This window comes from Octopus bimaculoides, chromosome 27 (genome assembly GCF_046866305.1).
Source record: "Octopus bimaculoides isolate indiv1 chromosome 27, ASM4686630v1, whole genome shotgun sequence".
Taxonomy (NCBI): Eukaryota; Metazoa; Mollusca; class Cephalopoda; order Octopoda; family Octopodidae; genus Octopus; species Octopus bimaculoides.
The window spans coordinates 6,258,757-6,279,415 of record NC_142954.1 but is presented as its reverse complement, the minus strand read 5'-3'; the positions used below and the strand labels follow the sequence as shown (position 1 = coordinate 6,279,415).

The following is a 20,659-nucleotide window of genomic DNA, read 5'->3' as shown; positions in this document are numbered from 1 at the left end:
AGTCAGGTACTGGGTCTAATGGACAAACCCCATCCTCTGAAAACTACTGGCCCTGGGCCTTAATCTCAAACCATCATCATTATTATTGTTATTATTATTATTATTATTATTATTATTATTATTATTCATTCTGAGTTAAAATTCTGAGGTCAACTTTGCATTTCATCCTTCTGGGGGTCAATGACATAAGTACTAATCAAAAACTGGGGTAATTGTAATTAATTAGCCACCTTCCCCAGAATTTCAAATCTATACTAGAAAGGATTATTATTCGCCATCCTGAGTTCTAAATCCACCAAGGTCGACCTTGCTTTTTATCCCTCCAGGGTCGATAAAATAAATATCAGTTGAGCACTGGGGGGTCAATATAACTGTCTGACCTCTTCCCCAAAATTTCGGCCTTGTGCCTATTGTAGAAAGGCAGTTATTGGCAGTGGTTGGTTAACAGAATTAGCTGAGCATCAGAAAACGCATTTCCCTTGCACTATTTAGTGTTCTGAGTTTGAAATAACCTGCTAAAGTGCTGAGTATGAATTTAATCAAATTTAACCTCCCCTGCCACAAAAAAACCCCAAAAAACTGAGTCCTTTGTGCCTATTTTAGAAATTATTAATGTAATGAATTTGCAGGATTTTTGGCATGTCAGACAAAATACTTAAACAGCATTCTTTTTTTTTTTGGCAGCTGTTTGTTTTGCCAAGGTCAAACTTTCCCATCATCCTTTTAAGTGTTGATAAAATAAAGTGCTAATCAAGTACTGGGGCCAATGACTTCAGCAAACCACTCTCTTTGCAGAATGGTTGGCCCTGGTGAGCTGGCAGAATTGTTAGCACATCAGACAAAATGCTTACTTGCATTTCTTTCAGCTCTTTACTTTCTGAGTTCAAATCCTACCGAGGTCTACTTTGCTTGTCATCCTTTCGGGGTTGATCAAATTAGCATCAGTCAAGTGCTGCAGTTGATTGTAGCAACTACCCCCATTCTTTAAAGAATCACTCAGCTCTGTACCTAACTTAGAAGCCATTATTATTATTAAGGCAACAAGTTGGTAGAATCGTTAGCATGCCAGACCAAATTTTGAGTGACATCTCTTCTAGCTTTACATTCTGAGTTCAAATTCCACTGAAGTCAACTTTACTTTTAATCTTTCCAGGGTTGATATAATTGGGGTCAATATAATTAGCTAACACCCTTCCCTAAAATGTCAGGCCTTGACAGCAAGATGGCAAAATTGTTAGCACATCTAACAAAATGCTTAATGGCATTTCTTTCAGCTTAACTTACATAACTTAAGATATATTCTGGCTAAAGATTGGCCCAGGCCATCTCTAATTTAAGTCATTTTTTAAGTGAAGTTTTGTGGCATCATGGCCCATTCAAGTAGGGAGTTGTTGTTGACTGAGATGTATCCAGATATGGGTGGCTTATCTGGTGTCCCTTGAAGAAATTTGTCTAGCTTTTTTTACACTCTTAGTTCAAATCTTTGCCTAGATATCAGTCAAGTATTGGAGTTGGGGTTACTGACCGACCCCACACTTCTCAAAATCACAGGCCCTGTACCTAAATCAGAAACCATTATTATTATTACTTTTATTATTGTTATTATTTCTCCACTGAGGTTAACTTTGCTTTCACCCTTTCAGGGCCAATGACAAAGTACCAGCTAAGCACTGGGATTGATGTAATCGAACTGGACCCCCCCCCCCTTCACCAAAAAAAATTTAAGGTTTTGAGCCTATAGTAGAAAAGATTATTATTATTATTAAAAAGGCAGCTAGCTGGCAGAATATTTAGTGGCATGTCGTCCATCTTTACGTTCTGAGTTCAAATTCCGCCAAGGTTTGATTTTTGCCTTTCATCCTTTCGGCGTTGATAAAATAAGTACCTGCTATACACTGGGAGCGAAGGAAGGGTTCAATGTAATCAACTCGACCCCTTTCCCCCAAACCTGCTGGCCTTGTGCCTGAATTTGAAACTATCATTAAGGCAACGAGCTGGGAGAATCGTTAGCACACCAGGCAAAACACTTAGCATTTCTTCTAGTTTTACATTCTGGGCTCAACTTTGCCTTTTAGGGGGGATCGATAAATTAAGTACCTGTCAAGCACAAGAGTTGATACAATTGACTAGCCCCCAACCCCCAAAATTTCAAGGTCTTGTGCCTATTATAATAGAAAGGATTATTGTTGTTGTTATTATTATTATTCTTATTATTAATCATCATCATCACTGTTTATATTTTACCCTTCATCTTTGAATTTCCCCTACCCCTATCTGTATGCTAAACACGCATGCTTTCTAGATCTGCTTTATGTAACATAGTAGAGAACTCTTAAACAAGGTCTGCCTCTGTTAAAAAAAAGCTCAATATGATTATTATTATTATTATTATTATTATTATTATTAATATTATTTTTTCATTTTTTTTTTCTGTTAATCAATCAGTAATATTAAAGTCTATTATGAAAAAAGAAAAGACAAAAAATTCAAACAAAAATAAAATCTTAGTTGGTTCCATTTGAATTTAAATCTGGAGAAGAAGATAAATCTGGTAATCCTGCTTTGGATAGAAATGTTTGTGTATATTTTATGTGTATGTGTGAGTATATATGTGTATGTATATGCATGTGAGTATATAGGTATATATATATATGTATGCAGTGGAGGCACATGGCCTAGTGGTTAGAGCAGCAGACTTGTGGTCGAGAGATCGCGAGTTCGAATCTCAGACCAGGTGATGTGTGTGTGTTTATGAGCGAAACACCTAAGCTCCATGTGGCTCTGGCAGAAGGTAATGGCAAACTTCTGCTGACTCTTTTGCGACAACTTTCTCTCACTCTTTCCTCCTCCTGCATCTAGCAGCTCACCTGCAACGGACCGGTGTCCCGTCCAGGTAGGGAGCCTATACGCCAACGAAACCAAGAAACCAGCCCTTATAAGCCAAGCATGGCTTGAGAAGGAACAAACAAACAATATGTATGCATATGAGTGTGTGTGTATATATATATATATATATATATATATATATATGAGTGTATATGTTTATGAATGTGTATATATATATATATATATATATATATATATATATATATATATGAGTGTGTATCTATATGTATGTGAGTGTATATATATATAAAAACAAAAAGACAAGTGAGGAAACAACAAGCAGATGTATTAGTTTGATGCTTGGAAAGATTGGAAAAGTCTTTGATATTTCGAGCCTACACTCTTCGACAGAAAGGATTGAGGAGAGAAAAAAAAAATGTGTTGGGATTGATGGTTTAACATGATGAGATTATATATATATATGAGTGTGCATGTATATGTGTGTGTATATGTATTATTTATGCAACGTAGCTATTATTAGGAGTGGCAATGTATAACACCCAGGTCAGTCTTAACCCAGCTGATCAATGCTAAGACAGAGGAGTGAAGCATGAGGAAGATTTGGCTGTTGTTTTTAGCAGCTCAGGTAAAAGTAGATGTTTTTCCATCAGCTTCTGCATAACAGATTTTTTTTTTATAATTTCATGATAACCATTAGCAATGTCTTTGGGTTTTTTGTTTTTTTTTTCCTTTTCTATTTTGGTTTTAATGTTGAGGCGGATGGGATATGGGACATATGATATACACAGGGCTGGCCAAAAGTCACCTGGCAGTAAATCAAGACCATTTAATTCCAAGCTTTAATTATGTTTAACAACTGAATGAATTTAATAAAAGCATCTAAATATGAAACATCATGAAAATTGTTCAAACTGAAGTCCTTGAGTGACACATTTTTCCATTCGAGTCAATACAGAATTACAGATAACATTTATGGAATTTTGATTTACTGTCGGGTGACTTTTGGCCAACCCTGTATATGATTTTTAGATTAACACTGGATCTCCTAATGACAATGTAGACTTCATATAGTCAAGGTATCCTTGGCCTGAAGAGTAGCTTGCAGTCTACCCCTCGTTTGGATAATTTACTACTTCCAAGGTTCTGCTAGCTGTGAATCATATGTAGCATGGATTTTATCTACTCCATTCCCTAATTTTGGGAGATATATACACACACACACACACACACTCATACAAACCAGTGTGTTTATGGATATGTGTGTGTGTGTGTGTGTGCATCTGTATATATTTTCAGGCTGCCAGATGTCAAAAAAGCCATCTTGTTCACCATGCAGGTTTGGTTGCATTACTGGTTTGATTGCTGACTGCTCGACCATGCAACAAGTTGTACTGGTTTACTTGTTACTAACAGCACTCCAGAGTGACCTGACATCACACACACACACATATATATATATATATATATATATATATATATATATATATATATGGTTTGTAAGTGTAGAGTAGCAACTGGTACAATTGGACAAAAGCACTGTAAGTAGCTGCAGTAATTATGCCTGAGTTATCTCCCTTACACCATTGTCTAAGATTTTTTTAGGCAAAAAGTTACTGAAGTTAATCATTATAATTGACCGAAACTCTTCGTGTTGGTGCCCCAGTATGGCCGCTGTCCTAACAGGGAAACCCAGGGAGAAGAATAAAAGACCAGTGTCAAAAGTAATTAAATGATGGAAATATATCTTACACAACCGCTTTTGAAAATTTGTATAACTTATCATTGATGCTAGTCTGTCTGGTGGCGTAGAACAAGAGGTAAGTTTGTGATGGAAATAAACAGCACAACAGTTTCAATCCTGACTGATGCATGGCTGATGTAGTTCGCTTTTTGTTTTTGGTTTAGACGAGGGAGGGCCATGCCTCTGCCATTTCTCTGGGTCTCTGCAAATCATTGCAACTGAGTGGACAATGGCTAAACTACCCAAGGACCAGATGACGGCGTTAAACGAAGCAACAGATTACATCTACCATCCTCACCTATTAACACATAATGTTTAGTCAGAGGAGGAAACACAGGACCTCAAATAATTGTGGGAGAAAACAGGAATAATCTTCAGAAATATGACCCCAAATATTTAAAAGAGAAGGGACTGCACTTAATCCTTCCACAGGGACAAGTGATTGCGTGGAACTGAAGTGGATTATTAGGAAAGGAATAAGCAACACAACTACTCATTAACCCCACCATCTCCATAGACATATTTCATGGCTGAACAAAAATAAAGGTGTTGAGCTGGCAGAATTGTTAGCGTGTGGCCAAAAAAATGCCTTGCGATATTTACTCCAGTTCAAATCCAAATACTGTTGCTTTGAATTGGCTTCAGAAAGAGGTCTATGTTTGTAATAGTTAGTTGGGGTGGGGGTCGCTAGGAATGTGGCCTGGGTGTCCAGGAGGCGGCAGCCCAAAAATGTTTGGGAACCACTGCTCTAATGCCTCGGTCAACTCACTGACTTCAAATGAAGAATGGTACTAATAATGAGAAATAGCAGAAAATCGATTCAGAGGTAGAGTTTCTGCTAGTAATATTAATAATAATTATAATAATCCTACTATAGGCACAAGGCCTGAAATTTGGTGGTGGTGGTGGAGGGGGGGACTAGTCGATTAGACTGACCCCATTATGCAACTGGTACTTAATTTATTGACCCTGAAAGGATGAAAGGCAAAGTTGACCTTGGTGGAATTTGAACTCAGAATGTTGAACTGGAAGAAATGCTGTGAAGCATATCGTCTGACGTGCTAATGATTCTGGCAGATCAGCGCCTTTAATAATAATAATAGTCATCATCATCATCATCATCGTTTAACATCCGCTTTCCATGCTAGCATGGGTTGGACGATTTGACTGAGGACTGGTGCAACCGGATGGCTACACCAGGCTCCAATCTAATTTGGCAGAGTTTCTACAGCTGGATGCCCTTCCTAACGCCAACCACTCCGAGGGTGTAGTGGGTGCTTTTACGTGTCACCCGCACGAAGGCCAGTCAGGCGGTACTGGCAACGGCCACGCTCAAAATGGTGTATTTTATGTGCCACCAACACAAGAGCCAGTCCAGGGGCACTGGCAACGATCTCACTCGAAAATCCTTTGAAGGCCAGTCAGGTGGGTACTGGCAACGGCCACGCTCAAAATGGTGTATTTTATGTGCCACCCACACAAGAGCCAGTCCAGGGGCAACAATAATAATGATGATGATGACTTCAAATTTTAGCACAAGGCCAGGAAAGTCAGTGGGAGGGAGTATGTCAATTACAATGTTCCCAGGTGCTCAACTGGTGTTTACTTAATCAACCCTAAAGGGATGAAAGGCAAAGTCAAGCTCGGCAGAATTTGAACTCAGAATGCAAAGACAGACAAAACGCTTAGGAGCATTTTGTCTGATGTGGTACTGATTCTGCCAGCTCACAGTCTTTTATAATAATAATTGTTTCTCATTTCTTTATTGCCCACAAGGGGCTAAACATAGAGGGGACAAACAGGGACAGACAAACGGATTAAGTCGATTAGATCGACCCCAGTGCATAACTGGTACTTAATTTATCGACCCCGAAAAGATGAAAGGCAAAGTCGACCTTGGCAGAATTCGAACTCAGAACATTACGACAGACAAAATACCGCTAAGCATTTCGCCCAGTGTGCTAACGTTTCTGCCAGCTCACCGCCAAATAATGATAATTGTTTCTATGATAGGCACAGGCCCGAAATCTGGTGAGCGGGTCTTGTCAAGTTTACTGACCCCAGTGTTCGACAGATACTTAATTCAACGACCATGAAATCATTAAAGGAAAGTTAATCTCAGTGGAATTTGAACTCAAAACAAAGAGACAGATGGAATGCTGATAAGAATTTTGTCCAATGTGCTAATGATTCTACCAGCTCACTAACGTTTGTAGTAGTAGTAGTAATAATAATAATAATAATAATAATAATAATAATACCAGTTTATAGTGAGAGCTACCCAACAGAGCATAACGCTTGTACTAAAATGAGGCATAAAGCTACATATTTTAGCAGGGAAGGGTATAATTGTTTTAAGATCGAACTCCAGTAATTGAATGCCTGTGTGGGTTAGATAAAATAAAAGACGACCAAGGTGTATCCTAATGGGATTTGAACTCAGAATGCAAAAGCAATGAGGATGAGAACTCCAACATCTTCGAATGGGAGTGAGTCCTGCTGAGTAGTCTATCCCTCTCTCATGTGACTTCTTACTAATTCACCAACTTGATCTCATATCTTCTAAGAAAATTTACAATCAGCTACAGAATATTGGTAATAGTAGTAGTAGCTGCAGCCGTAATAATAGTAGATGTGGTGGTGGTGGTGGTGATAGCAGTAGTAGTTGTAGAAGTGTTGGTGGTAGTAATACTAACTCTTGTAATAGTAGATACAGAGAAAAGTAAGTAAATGACAAAAGGGAATTAAAGGGAAGATATATCGTTGGTTTAATATATATGTATATGTGTGTGTGTGTCTGTGTGTATATATATATGTTATGCATGTATCTGTGTGTATATATATGTATATATCTTATGTATTTATATGTATACATATATGCATGTCTATATATACATATGTATAAATGTGTATATATATATGTATGTATGTATATATATGTGTATGTATATATATATATGTGTATATATACATATATATCTTTATGTACATATATATATATATATGTGTATACATATATGTAAGTATATATGTGTATATATATATATACATATATATATGTACATACATATATGTATGTATATATATGTGTATATATATATATGTACATATATATATGTGTATATATACATATATATCTTTATGTACATATATATATATATGTGTGTATACATATATGTAAGTATATATGTGTATATATATATACATATATATATGTACATACATATATGTATGTATATATATGTGTATATATATATATATATATATGTACATATATATATATGTGTATATATACATATATATCTTTATGTACATATATATATATATGTGTGTATACATGTAAGTATATATGTGTATATATATATACATACATATATATATGTACATACATATATATATGTGTATATATATGTGTATATATATATATATATATATATATATATATATGTATGTATGTATATATACTCTAGTTTTAATTGCTCATCATTCATTCATCTAACTTGTAATACTAACATGCTGTAATTTGATTTAAAATAACTTTCAAAATTTGTAATTCTTTAATTCTTTGCAATATTCTCTACCTATTTCATAACCTATGTTTCCATACTTTGCCATAATTTTCCCCACTGATCAACAAGTTTCCCCTCTGTCTCTAAAATTTGTGAAACCCGACATTTTCCCACTGTAATCTGTACAACATTCTCTCCTTGTTTCATAACTCCTGTCTTCTCATACTTGCCATAATTTCTCCAGTGATAAAGTATTTCAAATCTCTTTCTCTCTCTCTCTCTCTCTCTCTCTCTCTGCCCCACTAGTGTCTTTCTATCTTGGCTGCTATTTCCTGAGGTGAAGCTGGCCTTTTTACTTATCTGTGACGTGCCCACCCATTCCCACCCCCTCCACCTATACTGGAAATCTTTTTTACCGGAAACCCCTACAAGGCTCTGCCTTACTTTTGTACCAAAAAACTTGCATAGCACCCTCCCACTGGCACCACCAGCAATCATCCACACTACTGCATGTGCTAAAATGAATGCATTACTTAGTAAATTAACAAGCCACTTGCTCCTTTCTTTCTCTCTCTATATAATGAACTAACCAATAGCAGTTCATTTACTTAATTTAAACATTGAACCATTTATGTTTACAGCAATAACGCTTATATTTACAACGCTTATATTACACTCACTCCCAATAGGGGCAACAAATTTAACATGATTGAATGATGGTAGGTTAAAGCGGAAACTGATGTAACATGTCTGTTATCAAACGTTCATTGAAATCTTCTTTTCAGGTGTAGATTACCATCCCTCCTTCCCATGTTCTCTCGCACATCCCTTTTCCAGTTCTCAGAGTTGGCACTGTCAACGTAGGCACATTGAAAAGTAGGTCTAGTGAGATTGTTGAGATGCTTGACAGGAGGTGCGTTGATGTATGTTGCATTCAAGAGGTAAGGTGGAGAGGAGCTTCAGCCATGTTCTTCATAAGCAAGGTATAAAATCTTCTGGGAAGGCAACAGTGATGGGGTAGGTGGTGTGGGCATACTTCTTGCAGAGAAATGGGTGGATAAGGTCATAGAGGTAGTCAGAGTGTACAATAGAGTATTTAAGCTTAGGCTAGTTTTTCAGAATAGTAAAGCAACAATTATCTCTGCCTACAGCCCACAAGCGGGTTTACTAAATGAACAAAAGGACTGCTTTTATGATATTCTTCTGCAAGCTACCTCAAAGATGAATCACAATGATCTCATCTTCATGGCTGCGGATTTCAATGGGCATGTCCGATAGCAGCCAGATATCTTCCATGGTGTACGTGGGGGCTATGGAATTGGTTCTCGAAATGAAGAGGGGACAAGGCTACTGGAGTTCTGTGGTGCAAATAACCTATTAATCTGCAACACCAACTTCAGGGAGCCAGCCAACCACCTGATAACCTACCAGGCAGGTGACTACGCTAGCCAGATTGATTACATTTTCACCAGACAGCAGGATGCATGGTTGATCCTAAATACAAAGACCTTCGTTGGTGAAGAATGTACTCTCCAGAGCATAGACTAGTCATTAGTAACTTTAATCTTCAGGCCAGGAGGAGGCCAAGAAGCAGACCAATGTGGAAAGAAGGATTTGGAGGCTTAAGGACCCTTTATATGGTCAGAGATTTAGGGACATCCTAATTGAGAAATTTGATGTGAGGGACTTGTAACATAGAGGGCAACTTTGAATTCCTGTGGGACAGCTTGCTGAGTGCCACAGACCAAATCTGCTGCTGGTACAAGGTGGAACAATACTGTAGACAAGGCCATTGGAGCAATGAAACAGGACTGGAAGACTGGGAGTAGCAGGGAACTGTATCAGATAGCCAGAAGGGAAGCTAGGAGACAGATATATCTAGCCAGGGGAGAAGCAGAAAAGAATTTTACCTATGTTCAGCAACATGAGTACCAAAAACTTGAAGTGTTTCAGATTGCAAGACTGAGTGAGAGAAAATCGTAATGTCATAAGAGAGAAACGTGTCCACAGGAATGATTGTGCAGTTGCATTTAATCATCCTGCAAAGAAAGGGGCTTGGAAATGCCATTATGAAAGATTGCTGGACGTGGAGAATGAATGGGACATAGTTTCTACAACTGGATGCCTTTCCTGACGCCAACCCCTTTTACATGCCATTGGCATGGGTGCCAGTTACAGGACACTGGCATCGGCCACATTGCCTCCATGGGGCCCAATGCTTGAATGGTGCTTTTTACATGCCACCAGCACGGATGCTAGTAACGTGTATATATGCTTTTGCATGTAATGTGTGTGTATATGTTTTTTGCATTATGTGTTGTATGTGTGCACATATTTTTGTTTTATATATGATGCATATATATACTTTTGTTTTAAATGTGATGTTTGTGTATGTTTTACTTTTGTATATGAGATTTTTTTGTAAGTATTTAGATATATATATATATATATATATATATATATTTGCTTTCTATGTGATTGTGTGTATGTATATTTTTATTTCATTTATGGTGTGTGTACATGTTTTGTTTTATACATGTGGTTATATGTTTTTGTAAGTTTTGTATGTGTATTTGTTTTATATGTTTTTTTTAGAATAAATGATGTATGTGTGTGTACATATATATATATATATATATATATATATATATATATATATATATATGTATGTTTTTGCCTTGCATATTATGTTTGTGTGTGTGTGTGTAATTATAAACAAAAAAAATATACTCAATACATGTAGAGTTTACTCCTTTATTTAAATTTCAGTGTCTGCAAAGAATGGAGACAGGAAAACTCAGTGCAGTGGCAGCAGGAACCCTCAGCTTCAAATAACAGATTATATAAACAAACATACACACTCACGAACACATCTATTTACATGTAGATATATATATATATACATATATACAATAACAAATGGTATAGGGTGGATGTAAATATTATATGTAAAGAATAAAAAGTTTTGAATGGTACAACATTGCACTATAATACAAACAATGGGCTATATACCTGTTATAATTTAGTCATCCATAGTCTAATGGTATATCGGAATAAAATTCCTTCTTCAGATATTCTTAGATGGAGGCGCTGCTATAATTGGTTTTCCAACGGCTTTTCTTTTCTATTTATCACCTGAAGAGACACATCTGTACCATCAGATGCTCCTGAACCAGTTGTTAAGCATCCTACCTGTGAGGGATCGATGCTAGATATGTTGAAACAATTGTAATGATCAATAAAAACTTTTGTATCTTCAATCTCTCATTAACTAAATGCATAACGAACACTGTGAAAGTGACTGTGAAAAAGCCGTTGGAAAACTGATTATAGCAGCGACTCCATCTAAGAATATCTAAAGAAGGAATTTTATTCCAAAATATCATCAGACTATGGCTGAGTAAATTACAACAGGTATATAGTCCATTTTTGTATTATAGTGTATTTTTGTACCATTCAAAACTTTTTATTCTTTACAAACAATACACAATGCTTCAAGCGAATTACAATACTCTCCTATATTATATATATATATATATATATATATATATATATATATATTGACAAACCACACGTGATGACAAAAGATGTAGATCTCACTATCATTGAAAATAGAAGACTATATTTATTAAATGATACAGTGATGGAGACCCACATAGAAAACTTCAAGTTTCTGTGTCAATGACATAATGACTGCTGCACCTCTTCAGCTGTTGTAAGCCTGGTGTCTGCTTGCCAGTGAATCTTAACGTATGTACGTACGTACGTGTGTGTGTTAAAAGTTTATTACTTTAAAATATTAAAGCAAGGTTAAGAATAACCATGGACGATTTATGACTTTACAAACAGTTCATAAGCAGCAAGCAGAGTCAAATTTATTGTGAAGATAGAGGTGAATGAGACACTGCACAACACATGCATGTATGAAGCTGGGTATTCACCTCGTTATAGTTTCTCATTCAGAGTCTTCTCAGTGAGAACAAAACTTTGTGTTGGCACAGGAAAGATAAGATGGATCTGAATAGCCAGCTTCAGACATATACATATATATACACAGGCACATACACACATCTATATGTATGTAGATAGATATAACAGCACTTTCTGACATTCCTTATTCAAGATACAAAAGCAGTCACTATGACATATCTTATAACCAATAGTCACATCATGAAATGATAGTACATTAGCAATGACTGACATTCCAGTTATGACATAACTGTGCTCGTTCTGACATTACTGTACAATGTCTATGACTGATTTTCTAGTTATGGCAATGTTATACAATGTCTATGATCTTGTTATGTCACTACATTATGATGTCTTATGACTGATCTAGTTATGACACTAGATCAGTCATAGTTCTAGTCATGATACTACTATACAATGGCTATGACTAACATTCGAACCAATGATAAAGCATTCCAGTGGCTATGACTCACATCCACTTTAACCTGCACATCATGGTCAACCGTTCAATGTAAGACCTGATGTAGCTGGTTCTAATCACAGTATCAGAACTGACATGACAAAAGTTCTGGTATTATCCAAAATAGTTGGTGCTGCCTAAGAAGAAAAAAAAAGCACTTTGGCTACGGTTGAGATATTCTTCTCAACTAAGGCTACATAAAGTTTTTTTGGAGTGGGGATTAAGGGGGGATCTGTTCGTTCACTGCAAGTATTGTCGTTGTTGATGTTGGTGATGGCTATGATGTTAATACAACGTCTGACACATAGAAACGGATACTTTTGAAGATTTTGTTTCTCACTAAAGTTTAGTAAAAATCATAGTCATTTTCGTTAGTGCTTCTTGTTTTAATTATTTTAATGATTCAGTGTGGAGGAAAGGAAAGGAGGTCGTGTTGTGCCTGTGATTTTTAAAAGTCCCCCAGCAAGAACAGTAACATTGGCACGGCACAGTCAATGTTCTGTAGTGAAGAACTAGAGATTGAATTTTAGATATTTTGATGATTCAGTTGGGAGGAAAGGTGGTTGTGATTTCGATTTTTAAAGGCCCCCTTCTCCCAGCAAGAACAGTAACACTGACATGGGGCAGTTGATGTTCTGTAGTAAAGAGCATGCAAATGAATTTTAATTATGTTAAGGATTTGGTGTGAAGGAAAGGAAACAAGATTGTAATTTTTAAGAGACCTGATGAGAACGGTAACATTGACAGAGCACAGCCAATGTTCAGGAGCAAAATGCATGCAATTGAATTAGAATTATGTTAAGGGTTTGGTGTGAAGGAAAGGAAACAAGATTGCAATTTTTAAGAGATCTGATGAGGACAGTAACGTCAATATGGCACAGTCAATGTTTGGTAGTGAAGACCCTGGGGTTGAATTTTAAATATTTTAATGATTCAATTGGAGGTTGTGATTAGGACTTTTGAGAGCCCTCCAGTAAGAACAGTAACATCAACATGGCAGAGTCAAATCTTCCCTAGTGAAGAATATGAGATCAAATTTTAAAAAAAGTTTCAATCTGTTTTTGTTTGTTTCTATTGACCAACTCCAACTGGCTACAATTGTACAATAATGCGCTTTGGTCGAACTGTGACCCATATTTATTTATATATATTTTTGACCAGTGAGTTGTAATGGTGTTGTGTCTCTACAATGTCCAGCAACACTGTTGACCACTGCAAAATATTTCTCACTGTTTCTGCTGTGTTCTACCTTACTGGTTATTGTTCTATCATTGTCATATGGGAATGTTTTGTCGAGTTGTTTCACTAAATTTAAAATTAATTTAAGAATTAACCTAAGCTAATTAGACATTAGGAAGCGAAACCTGGCGTTAAGGAAGGCACCCTGGTGTTAGGAAGTGCATCCTGGTGCTAGGAAGGACATTCTGGCATTAGGAAATGCATCCTGGTGCTAGGAAGGACATTCTGGCATTAGGAAATGCATCCTGGTGTTAAGGAGTGCACTCTGGCATTAAGGAGGGCGTCCAGCCATATAAACCATGTCAAAACATGGAGCTTGGATACAGTCCTCTGTATCCCACACTGTCCAATCCATGCCAGCATGGAAGACGGACATTAAATGGTTATAATGATGCAGAGGAGGAGGAGGAGGATAATTATAAATCCAGTAATCTGCTTTAAATTTGATCTTCATGCTTATTATTATATTAGAGTTAATTAAATTTGTTTTCATTCCTGTTACTCTCCTTAATACATTTTTAGCTCCACCCTCCGTCTTTACCCCCCACATACACTCTCTTAGGTTTCCAGTTCTGACACTTCTTCTCCTCCCCCCACCAACCAATTGATCTTACCTTTGTTAGACCAATCCCTTGCTCTGTGGCTTCCCCAGTCACCTGTGGTCTTTCTTATTATTATAATTTACATTTTGAGATAAATGCTAAGTAAAAACTAAATGAAAATGGACGAAAACAAAGACTTTTGTTGGATCACGACAATGAAAAAAAACATATTTAAATAAATAATATTTAAGAAATTGGACTCTGAGAGGAGGAAGAAAGGAAGAGAGGGAAGCAATGGCATGCTCGTTCTTCTTCCTTCACCTCCTCCTTGAGCCAATAATTTTTCTTTTTTTTACCTTTTCCAAATTTGCAAAGAACTTGTGAAGGCAGATAGTAAGATTTACAACATGATGACAAGGGGGATGGAGAAGGTGGTGATGTCGATGATGACGGAAAGGGTGGCGATGGCCGTGGTGGTGGGGATGGGGTGGTGGCAGTCACAAGATGTAATTAATATTTCACTCACACACCCACTCTCCCCTCCCTGCTCTTCACGCAGTCACTACCTCCCGTTCACCCACCCATACACCAGTTTATTCGAAACTAATCCCAGCCGCCCCAGCCTTCATACTCCTCCTCCTCCCGTGATTTCCTTTACTTCTCCCCCCCCCCTCCGCACACGTGACCTTAAGTCGGGTTTTTTTTTTTTTGCCTTATTTAAAAAAAAAAAAATTCTTGTTACTTCCTCCCTTAACACCGACCCCTCTCTCATCCCGCACCGCCGTGTCACATGACAAATTCTTCCCCCCTCCAAGTACTCTAACCCTTTACCTGCTTCTCCCCCCCCCCACACACACACAAGAAAAATAACGTCAAAGAAAAAATTTTAAAGTCAGTTGTCTCCCCTTGATTTGTTGGCTGATTAATAGTTTTGACTTTTCCCTTACATTGCACACACATACATACTGGTGTATGTAATTGTTTATGTGTGTGTATATGTTTATATGTGTGTGTATGTATGCAGTGTTCAGTACTCACTCTCACTGTCACTGACACACACACACACACATATAAACATATATATGTGTGGATGTGTATATATATGACTACATACATAGACGTAGATATAACTTCATATATGTAAAGATATATATATATATATATATAGTAGCCTAGTGTATGTGTATAAATATATATATGTGTGTGTGTGTATGTATTGTTGTAGCTACATAATGTGATGTTTGTACAATTTTCCTGTAGAATGCAGAGCCAACATAAATAAACAACAAAATTTAATCTACCCTGGGTTAATTTTCTTCTTTAATTCACAATCAAAAGTTTCTCATGAATTGATATTATGACAGTGAAATGGAAGAATCGAAAGAGCACCAGACCAAATGCCTTGAGGATTCTTTCTTTTTCATTTCTCTGAAGTTTTGTTTAACCCTTTAGTATTCAGATTCACCTGTCGAATGTAATATTTGTTTATTTTTAATCGCTTTGAAATAATCAGGCATTATTTTGTAGTTTAGACCAGGGGTTTTCACATTGTGGTCCACAAGGACAAGACAGGGGGTCCGTAGACAGCAAATACTTTTTATGGGCAATTTGATTTTATATATGTTTTTTAATCGAAATCTTTTAATTGACAATAAACCTATTTGTTAAAAACTGTTAAATAAATAAATGTAAAAATATATGTTATTTTAAGCAAATATTTATGTATAAATTTCATAAGCGTTTATAAGGTAAAGCCTGAAATATAAAGGGGTTCGCAAGTCAAAAAGTTTGAAAACCCCTGGTTTAGAGAATGACATTGTAGAGTTGAGGTGAGAGGCTGGAGCTGGCCTAAAATAAATATGGTACAAAACTTTATTAGTTGGAGCCAAGATAAAGAGGTGTAAGAATACTGGAGCCAAGATAGAGATGATACAAGTCTTTGATCCAAGATAGAGAGTGTGCAGTCAACTACTTCAGAGAAAAAAACAGAGACAGTAAAAGATGTTAAGTACTTTAGAGTCAAGATAAAGATGGTGCAAGACCTGGAGTTGAGAGAGAGAGAGTGTGTGTGTGTGTGTGTGTGTGTAAGACTTTACATGTTGGAGCCAAAACAAAGATGAAAGAAGGACTTTGGAGCCAAGATATGGAGGTGTGAGTAAGTATTCTGGAACCAAGATACATGGTGCAAGTATATTGGAGTAGAACTGCAGCTAGTAGTACAAGACATTGATTCAAGATAGAGACAGACCATGGTAGCTCTGAAAAGCAAGAACTACTGAAGTGGATATAGAAGAAAGTGGGGAATGACTTAGTATTTTAGTGGGCACAGGGCTGGATCCCTGGTTTCTATGAACAAGTGACTGCAATCAGAACATGCTCCCAGAATGGGACAAGCCATGGCAGGGTTACTCATTTACAGCTCAGTCGGCTAAAGCAAGGTAAAATGAACACTATCCACCCCCCAGTATTCGAAGGATGTTGCGATCGTCAATGCAACATCCTTACCGCTACTCCACGTGCCTTCACTAGAGGAGACGCCATAGATGGATTTCCATGTTTGAGGAAGATTCAGCTGTTATTTTCACCTGGATGCATGACCATGTAGCATTTACTTTGTTTCTCGAGGGACAACTGACGAGTGTCATCAGAGAACAGAAGCTTTATCAAGGACCACAGAGGAAGAATAGATAAATTTCCATAGATTGGAACGGATTCTTGTTAGACAGACTGAGGAGCTTGTTTTTGAAGGCGGAAAAAGGAAAATGTAAAGTTGGATTTGAAGGAGATTTGGCTTTTAGTAACTTAGTGACTGTATAATATAGCGCGTGGAGTAATCAGCGTGAGAACGAAGCAAGGTCGAATTTATAGGATACCGAAAAAAAAATATATATATATATATAGGCGCAGGAGTGGCTGTGCGGTAAGTAGCTTGCTTACCAACCACATGGTTCCAGGTTCAGTCCCACTGAGTGGCACCTTGGGCAAGTGTCTTTTACTATAGCCTCGGGCCGACCAAAGCCTTGTGAGTGGATTTGGTAGACGGAAACTGAAAGAAGCCTGTCGTATATATGTGTATGTATATATATATATATATATATATATATATATGTATGTATGTGTGTATATGTTTGTGTGTCTGTGTTTGTCCCCCCAACATCGCTTGACAACCGATGGTGGTGTGCTTCCGTCCCCGTAACTTAGCGGTTCGGCAAAAGAGACCGATAGAATAAGTACTAGGCTTACAAAGAATAAGTCCTGGGATCGATTTTCTCGACTAAAGGTGGTGCTCCAGCATGGCCGCAGTCAAATGACTGAAACAAGTAAAAGAGTAATATATATACAAGGGGGGATAACTACAATATTTTTAGCAGTCTCCCTTGTGCGATTCTATGACATAACGAACGTTCCACAGAAAATGTAAATTTGGATTTGAAGAAGATTTGGCTACTATTTCTAGCTAGTTGGTCGGCACTTAGTAACTGTATAATACATGGTGAAATAATCAGAATTGAGAACGAAGCAAAGTTGATTTTTGTAGGATACCTAAAAAAAGTTGTTTTTTTTTTTAAATACGCAAGGGAGGTAACTACAATATTTAGCTATCTCTCTTCCGCGATTCTATTACATGACGAGTGTGTTTCGTTAGAGTGGACACCGGAGAACCTGAAAATAGCAACTAATTTTTTTTATCAAACCTCTATCTATCGTAATGTAGTCCAGACTATGAAATTCTAGGAAAGAAACTGGGACGATTACGGTAAGAACGGGTCTAACAATAGAAACAATAGAACAGAAACAACCACTATGATTGCAAATTTCTAGAAGCATAGACGTGATGGTGAAAGGTTAGGGGCAGTGGTTTCATATTTTTGGTTCAAATTCTGATGAGGAGGGGGTAATAGTGGTGGTGGTGGTGGTGGTGGAGTGATTTTCTTGTTTAGCCCCAGGTAAGTCCTAATTGAGTAGCTCTATGATCAACGCTGTTTCCAGCCTTGACCATCCCTACTCTTAGTCAAATATAATGTATCTAGGACTACATTATCTCACGCGTCCATACTTTTATTTTATATTATTATTTTTTGTAGCCCTTGGTCAGACCTGGTCCAAGAGACATATGATCGGAGGTGTTCCAGCGATGGCCACATTATTTTTTACTCAGGCCTGTGCGGATCACCATTCCTCGAGATAGAGATTATATCGTTGCTTAATCTCCATTTTCCATGCCACCAAGGGTTGAATGGTTAGACAGGAGCCAGGAGACTGTGCCAAAATCCATTTTCACCATTTCACATACACACACATAAAATTTTCAGAATCTGATAGCTATAACCTAGATGGAAGGGTCAACTTGCATTACGTTCTATGTGAAGAATTTTTACTCTTGATTCACCTGAATTAAATCCCGTTAACGAAAAAAAACAAAAAAAACACCCTACTAGGTGTAAAAAAAAAAGTGTAGGAAGCGAATATGAAAAAAAAATAGCGCAAACGGCGGTGCATCAGTATGGCCGCAGCTCTGAGCTAAAACTACAGAAAAAAAAAGAAACGAACGGACTGTCGGGAAATTCACACGATCCGGTATTTTTCCCCTCACAACTTTCAGGAAAATGGATATTTTTCAATGAAATTTTACAGAAACACTTTTCAAACAGCATAGATAAGGAAGTTTGTTGGGAAATGTTTTTCCGAATGGGTGGGGAGAGGACTGTCCGAAAGTTCACACGATCCGTTTTTCTTCCTCGTAACTTTCAGGATATAGTTTAGCCCCCGGGCACCAAAACGAAAAAAAAAAAATCTATCTAATAGGTGTAAAAACATGTGTAGAAGACGAATATGGAAAAAAAATTGCGCAAACGAGTGGGGCTGGGGAAGAGGACTTTCGGAAAATTGATAAGATCCGATTTTCCCTTCATAACTTTCAGGAAAATGGATATTTGTTAGTGAAATTTTACAGAAACACCTTTCAAACAGCATAGATTACGATTATAAAGAAATTTGTGGGGAAAATGTTTTCCGAAGGGAGGTGGGGGACTGTCAGAAAGTTCACACGGTCCGTTTCCCCCCCCCCCCCCTCATAACTTTCGGAATCTAGATTAGCGCCCAGTCACCAAAGCAAAGAAAAAAAGACCAGTCGAATAGGTGTAAAAAAACGTAGAAAACGAATATGAAAACAAAAAGTTTGCGCAAACATACATGTACATACCTTCATCTTGGTTGGTAATTATTTGACGGCAACAATTCGAGAGAGGAAACTATAACTTGGCTGCCTTCCCACCCTATTCCCGTTCGTTTGCATAAATTATTCTTCATATTCGTTTTCTACAAGTTTTTTTTTTTTTTTTACACCTAGAGGTTGTTTTTGTTGTAGTTGTTCTTTTTTTTTTTTTAAACGAGTCTCAAACTGAATATTGACCGAAAAAAACTATCTTTCTTTCTTTGCTGTGAAGTATGGGTCTTCGAAGGACAGCTATTCCGAAAGAACTTTAGAAATTATAAAGAAAAACGAACACCAAAAAAAGAGACAAAAACGAAACATGACAAACCTTGTCTGCTATTCTTGTGGTGGATTTTCTTGGAATTCTTGTCAATGCTTTAGAGTCCAATTTACGTTTTCAGAATTTATTCTCGCCTCGCTTCCACAAGCTAAACGTGTTAAATTTTCAGATATTTCTGCTACTTCCATTTCATTGGTAATTAACCATAAAATAATGATTTCACTCAGCGTGTGAGAAATGGTTTTTTTCGACGTCAATGTAAGCGTGACAAGTTCATGGAAGATAACTCTCGTCAGGCAGTTAACCTGGAGTTACTTCCCTTCGTTTCAATACACCTTCTTAAGGAAAATAACTGTCATATTTCCTAAAGAGTGCACTCGTTTGTTTAAAAAACGTATTTTAATCTTTTGCCTCTCGTAAGCATGGATATTTAGGATGAAAGACAAACTTTATAAGTTTGTCGTTCATCCTAAATATCCATGCTTGTTTTCAGGCTTTTATTTCGTACGTTTTGATTAATCAAAATCTTTCTTTTCATAAGTCCCAAGTTATTCTGGTGGTTAGAAAAGAAATTGGTGAAATATATCATACACCTGACTGGACAGTCTTAAAGCATAGCCACACTGGGGTGTAACCTAAGGGGCCTCACTAGTCTATGTATGCATTTGCTTACTGTCAATAAAAATATTATAGGGTCCAGTGCATTGATTTGCCCGGGGACTACGTGATATACAGACGGGCAAAAGGTTAAACGAAAGGCACATAGAATTTGTGTTGTCCGGGGTATATCCCCGAGAACTACGTTAAGGGTACACGTGTCTGTGGAGTGCTCAGCCACTTGCACGTTAATTTCACAA

At 37.1% G+C, this 20,659-nt stretch overlaps 2 long non-coding RNA genes across 2 annotated transcripts in view; one reads left to right on the top strand and one right to left on the bottom strand.

The window, feature by feature from the left end:
• LOC149130821 (uncharacterized) overlaps positions 1-15,607 on the top strand; it is a 23,922-nt gene extending 8,315 nt beyond the window's left edge. Inside the window, exon 2 of the long non-coding RNA XR_016238642.1 lies at positions 10,867-15,607. This is a non-coding gene — a long non-coding RNA (uncharacterized LOC149130821). The remainder of the gene's footprint in view (positions 1-10,866) is intronic.
• The window catches only part of LOC149130820 (uncharacterized), a 21,435-nt gene extending 776 nt beyond the window's left edge, over positions 1-20,659 (bottom strand). Inside the window, exon 1 of the long non-coding RNA XR_016238643.1 lies at positions 19,851-20,659. This is a non-coding gene — a long non-coding RNA (uncharacterized LOC149130820). The remainder of the gene's footprint in view (positions 1-19,850) is intronic.